Source organism: Ovis canadensis, chromosome 3 (genome assembly GCF_042477335.2).
Source record: "Ovis canadensis isolate MfBH-ARS-UI-01 breed Bighorn chromosome 3, ARS-UI_OviCan_v2, whole genome shotgun sequence".
Lineage (NCBI taxonomy): Eukaryota > Metazoa > Chordata > Mammalia > Artiodactyla > Bovidae > Ovis > Ovis canadensis.
This window is the reverse complement of record NC_091247.1, coordinates 2,034,167-2,040,377: the sequence shown is the minus strand read 5'-3', so window position 1 is coordinate 2,040,377 and position 6,211 is coordinate 2,034,167.

Below are 6,211 nucleotides of genomic sequence, written 5' to 3'. Positions count from 1 at the left end.
CTCTTCTGCCGGACAGTCCGGCTGTCCAGGCCCCCCTGCCCCGTCCCCCGGAGTGTGGTGTGGCTCCGGCCCGTCCTGGGAGCAGGGTGCCCAGCTCCAGGGGCCCTGGTCAGTTTCGGTCCTGGAGGGAGGGCAGGACCTCTGAGTGAGGGGCCGATGTCTGTGGAAGGCCGGCACCCACCAGAACCCACTGGCTGCTCCTCCGAGCTGGGGCGTGGGGCCTGCACGGTGTCAGTGTGGGGAGCCCGGGGCCTTGGGGCTGGGATGTGGGGCCAGAGGGGGTGCTCCCTGCACCTCGGTTTCCTCCCTGGAGGGGCAGCGGCTGCCCAGTGGGGCACAGGGTGGGGGCAGGCACTCAGAGGAGGCTCGGCTCAAGACTCCAGCAACGCCTCGCTGGCGAGGCCGGCGGGCTCCCTCCTCAGAGGCAGAGGACACGGGAGAGCACAGCCCACCCGCAGGCGGCAGGCCGCGGCACCCGCGTCTGAGGTCCCAGGACCAGCGGGAGGAGCAGCGGCTCTGCAGCAGGCGTCCTTCCCGGCCAGGGGCAGCCCCCGGGGGTCAGGGCTGCCCTCCCCCCAGGACCCCGCACCCGGCACGCGGATCCCTTTGGGGCCTGTAGAGAACTGGAAAAGCAGGACCCCTGGGGACCCTTCCTCACCCCCGGGGCCTCTCACGGAGCGGGGGTCCCGTCCAGGGCAGGAGGGCTCCATCCCCCCTGCCCAGTGATCCTGGTGACCCCCAAAACGAGTGTCAAGGAGGAAGGGCCCCCTGAAGTCTGACCACTCGGCCTCCTCAGCCCTGCCCTGAGGACCCGTCGGCGCTAGCGGTCACTCACCTTTGGCCGTCCCTTCCTGTCCTTCCCATTGCAGCCCGCAGAGCCGACCTCAGGGCCTCCATTTCTGGCCCCCGCCCTCTGAGGACGCGCGGAGGCCCCCGGGACCTGGCTGGGCAGCACCCCCCACCTCCTTTAGCACCTTGGTGCCCCGAGGCTCACTGCCTACATCTCTGCCCTGGGCGTGACCCCCGAGGGGGAATTTGCCTCCCTCGCCCAGTGAACTGTGTGTCCCCCTCCTTGCCCGGCTCGGTGGGCTCCTGCCCAGAGTGCCCATCCTGAGAGGCCCTGCCCCGTCCCAGCCGCCGCTCACCTCTAGGGCGCCTGGTCGGGGCTCACTCCCCAGCTCCCATTTACTCCGGGACCCCGCCCCACACCGGCTCCCACACTGCAGCCTGGTCTCTCTGGGTGTGGCCCTGGGCGGGGGACAGAGGCAGGTCGAGGGGCTCAGGCCAAGGTCGTGGGGGACCCGGGGCTCAGCACACCCCAGAGGAGCCCTGGGGTGTGAAGTAGAGCTGGAGTCTAGGCCGGAGGGGGCCCCGAGGCGTCCAGGGCTGAGGTCGGGCAGCACTTATCGAGCCACGTGCTGGGCCCACACATGTGAACGCCACCTTGATCCGGCCTCAGAGGCCCCGGGAAGGCGGAAAATCCTCAGAGGCCCCGGGACGGCGGAAAATCCTCAGAGGCCCTGGGACGGCGGAAAATCCTCCAGAGGCCCCGGGACGGCAGAAAATCCTCCAGAGGCCCCGGGACGGCGGAAAATCCTCCAGAGGCCCCGGGACGGCGGAAAATCCTCAGAGGCCCTGGGACAGTGGAAAATCCTCCAGAGCCCCGCATTCCGGGGCCTGGGCCCTGCATGAGGCCCACTGAGGCCTCTGGCTGCTGTTCCCATCAGTCTTAGGGGTGGGGCTGAGAACTGGCCAGCCCACTGCGAGGTGCTGAGGGCCCGTGCGGCCCTGCCACCCACGTGGCCCTGCCCCTGCATGAGGGCCTCCCAGGCCCCGGAAACTGGCAGGGCCCTTGGTGATGGTCACTCTTGGGCCAGGGTGGACACTCTCTTCCCAGCATCTGGGATCCACTTGTTACTTATCTCAATGGGCTCTTCACAGCCTGCTCTCCATGTCTGTCTGTCCCTGTTCCTGTGATGGGTCCTGGGACGTTCTGGGAGGGCCTGGGCATCCCGCTCCTGGGCTGCAGCTCTCCTCTCCCATGCCTCTCCTTGGCAGTGGGGGGCCCGGGGCCCGGGCTCAGGTCGGGAGTGTGGCCGGTGCCCCGAGGGGTGGGGCTGTGGTTCTGGGCTGGACTCTGTCTCTGCTGTTGATGTCTTGACCCTGTTTTCTTGGCTGCACAGCCCCCTGGACCTGCCCCCGGCTCTCACCCCGACTCCCCAACACCCTCTGCCCTCACCCCTCTCTGTACTCCCCTCCGTCTCGCCCACCTGCCTGGTGCCCTGGATGCGCCCCCGCCCCAGCCTGTGCATGGCTGCGGGACCAGTGACTTGAAGTGGGGGGCCCGTCTCGGCTGGGCCGGGGGCATGTGTTTTCCACCGGCCTTGCGCTCGCCCTGCCGGTCAGTGCAGGAAGAGGCCCGAGGGCCAGGCTCCCAGGAGGGTCGAGGGGCGTCCCCTCTTAGCAATGCTGACACAGGCTGCCCCAATGGCGGGGTTTCTGAGTCACTGACTCACCTTGACGGATGGGGGACAGGCTCCTGGCCAGTCCACGGGGCCGAGCGCTTTGGGTGACCGACCTGCCGGAAGGCCCGTGACACTGGGCAGGGCCCCCACACTCCCAAGGCTGGCCTCCTGCGGCCCCCGGGCTGTTCCAGCAACTGCTGGCGCTCCCACTAGACAGTCAGGCAGACCGAGGCCCGGTGCTCTCCCAGGAGAGGGGGTAGGGGGCAGCTGCCCAGCCTGGCTCGGGCTCGAGTGCCTGCATGGCCCCTACAGGGGACTCATGCCATGGGCCCCTTGGGCCCCGTTGGCTGCACACCCTCCTGCCCTGGACTCCGCCTGCAGGCTGCTGAGTCCCCAGAATGAGTTCAGGCTGTGGGGTCCCCAGGGAGCTTTATTCTGGAACCAGAGTCGGCCCTGGTTTGTCTTGCCCTTCACACATTTCCCCCAAATGTCTGTACCCTAGCATCGTGGCGAAACTGGGGGGTATTTCCTCCGCCTGCTTCTGGTTATTCACAAGAAGTTCCTCCGAGCTGGGGCTGCCACTGCCACTGCGGGGATGGGCCTCTCAGAGGCTTTTATCTCGGAAACAGGAAGCTGTGAATTTTGCCAGAAGAAAACGAAGAAAGGCGCCTCGGGCCCTGACCCGCGACACTGGCCTCGGGGCTCACATGGTCTCGAGACCAGAAGGGCGCCTCGGGCTCTGACCCGCGACGCTGGCCTTGGGGCTCACGTGGCCTCGAGACCAGACTTGGGGCCTCTGCTGCGCCATCTCCCCAGAGGTGGGGGGTCAGGGAGCAGGGGTGTGCCCAGGGCAGGTCGGAGCCTGGGCTTGGAAGAGGCCAGGCTTCTCTGACTGGAGCCCTCGCTGGGCCTCGGGTTTCCCCATCTGTATGAGGCGAGGGGGATGGGGTCACCGGGCCCCAGGCAGGATGAAGCATGGGGGCTCGGCAGGTCATGCCCCTTGGCGCCAGGGTCGTGTCCATCTGTCTGCTGGGTTCACTGGGTGTTGCCAAGTGCACCACCAGGGCAGGGCCTCAGGGTGGGCTGGGGGTGGGGGTCCTTGGGTCTCAGCCCGCCAGTGCGGAGCCGGGGAGCAGAAACGAGTGCTATCTGCACGCGGCAGGCGGGGGACGGAAGTCTGGGGCAGCAAGGTGGCCTGAACTAGGCTCCAGTGCCAGCCCGTGCTCGTCCCGCAGGACTGCCCCTCCCAGGAGAGGGGGCTGTGTGTCGGAGCGGCTCCTGGGGGCTGGGGATGTCCCTGCGGGGGGAGGGCCTGGGGCCACCTTCTTGGGGGGGACCAGGAGGGGGGCTGTCCTGGCCTTACTTCCTGCCCCCACACCCGTCCGCGACTCAGGACCACTCTGCCCCAGGGGGCCGCACGCTGGACTTGGGACTAAAATCCCACTGGAATTCTCTGCCAGCGCCCGCGGACTGGCTGGCTGCTGCTGCCCTTCTGTGGAAGGACGTGGGCCCAGAGAGGCTGGAGGTCTGGCGCCGGGCCCCCGCAGCCCATGGTGGGGGTGGGCTCGCCCTGGCGGAGCACTGCCGGCCCCCTCCTCTCCCACCTTGCCCCCTCAGGCCCGGACTCCCTTACTGGCAGCGGCCGTGAGACGCTCTGTGGCCCCAGGAGAGACACAGGCCGCAGTGTGACTCAGACCCTGAGGGTCAGCGAGGGCCTTCCCCTGGGGGAGCCCTCCCCCACGCCAACCCACTGGGCAGCCTGCCCCTCCCTGTGCCCTCCTAGAGTGGGCTGCTCCAGGCAGGCCCCCATGGAGGCGGGCTCCGGGCTGTCGGCCACAGGGTGCAGCTGGTCTGGAGTGTCCTCGGGTGCGGGGCTCTGCTTCTGCACGCTGCTGGGGTCACCTCCTCCTCCTGGGGGGCAGAACCCAGGGTCACTCTGGGCTTGGCTCACGGCTGGACAGGTGTGGCCAGCTTACCAGCTGGGTCCTCTCTCTGCCTCAGTTTCCCCTGTAGCGTGGGGGCCGCCGTCTGAGCTGCCTTCAGCCGCCTCCCAGTCCAGTGAGCACCTGCCTGTGACCTGCAGTGGGCCACGGCCGTGGCCGCCTGCAGCCGGCGGCACTGTCCCTGTTTTGGAGGAGCGTGTCTCTGGAAATCACAGTGACTGTGATGGCCACAGTGTGCAAGCTTAGGGGTAGGGCCTGCGGAGCCCCCAGTGGGGTGGAGGGTTTAGGGGCGCCTATGGCAGTGACTGGAGCCCCCTGCGGGGTGGCCCTGCCGAAGGCGCTGCGGGTGTGGCGGTGTGCAGGCAGCGCCACCCCAGGTGGGGTCGTCAGGGGGCCTTGGGCAGCCCTCGTGAACCTGCTGGGCCGTGTAAGAGTCTCCAGGGGCCCTAGGGAGCCATCGAAGGTGAAGGCGGGCCCCACTGGGGTATTGTCAGCACCCCTCTTCGCCTCTCTCCTTCTATGGGTGAGACTGGCTGGTGTCCCCTGAACTGTGCCCTCAAAGAGACCCCCCCTGTAGGTCATGAAATAAGAGAGCTCAAGGAGACCCCCACCCAAGCGGAACCCCACCCCTCTCCCGGCCTGGGTGAGTGGAGTGGGGGCATCTGTCCAAATCACCTGAGGGAGGCCCCTCCCATGTTGCTTCAGTTCAGCTCAGTCGCTCAGTCGTGTCCGACTCTGCGACCCCATGAATCGCAGCACGCCAGGCCTCCCTGTCCATCACCAACTCCCAGAGTTCACTTAAACTCACGTCTATCGAGTCTGTGATGCCATCCAGCCATCTCATCCTCGGTCGTCCCCTTCTCCTCCTGCCCCCAATCCCTCCCAGCATCAGAGGTTTTTCCAATGAGTCAACTCTTCATATGAGAAAGTGGCCAAAGTACTGGAGCTTCAGCTTTAGCATCATTCCTTCCAAAGAAATCCCAGGGCTGATCTCCTTTAGGATGGACTGGTTTGATCTCCTTGGAGTCCAAGGGACTCTCAAGAGTCTTCTCCAACACCACAGTTCAAAAGCATCAATTCTTCGGCGCTCAGCCTTCTTCACAGTCCAACTCTCACATCCATACATGACCACAGGAAAAACCATATTCTTGACTAGACGGACCTTTGTTGGCAAAGTAATGTCTCTGCTTTTCAATATGCTATCTAGGTTGGTCATAACTTTTCTTCCAAGGAGTAAGCGTCTTTTAATTTCATGGCTGCAGTCACCATCTGCAGCGATTCTGGAGCCCCCAAAAATAAAGTCTGACACCGTTTCCACTGTTTCCCCATCTATTTCCCATGAAGTGATGGGACTGGATGCCATGATCTTCGTTTTCTAAATGTTGGGCTTTAAGCCAACTTTTTCACTCTCCTCTTTCACTTTCATCAAAAGGCTTTTTAGCTCCTCTTCACTTTCTGCCATAAGGGTGGTGTCATCTGCATATCTGAGGTTATTGATATTTCTCCTGGCAATCTTGATTCCAGCTTGTGTTTCTTCCAGTCCAGTGTTTCTCATGATGTACTCTGCATAGAAGTTAAATAAGCAGGGTGACGATATACAGCCTTGATGTACTCCTTTTCCTATTTGGAACCAGTCTGTTGTTCCATGTCCAGTTCTAACTGTTGCTTCCTGACCTGCATACACATTTCTCAAGAGGCAGGTCAGGTGGTCTGGTATTCCCATCTCTTTCACAATTTTCCACAGTTGATGGTGATCCACACAGTCAAAGGCTTTGGCATAGTCAATAAAGCAGAAATAGATGT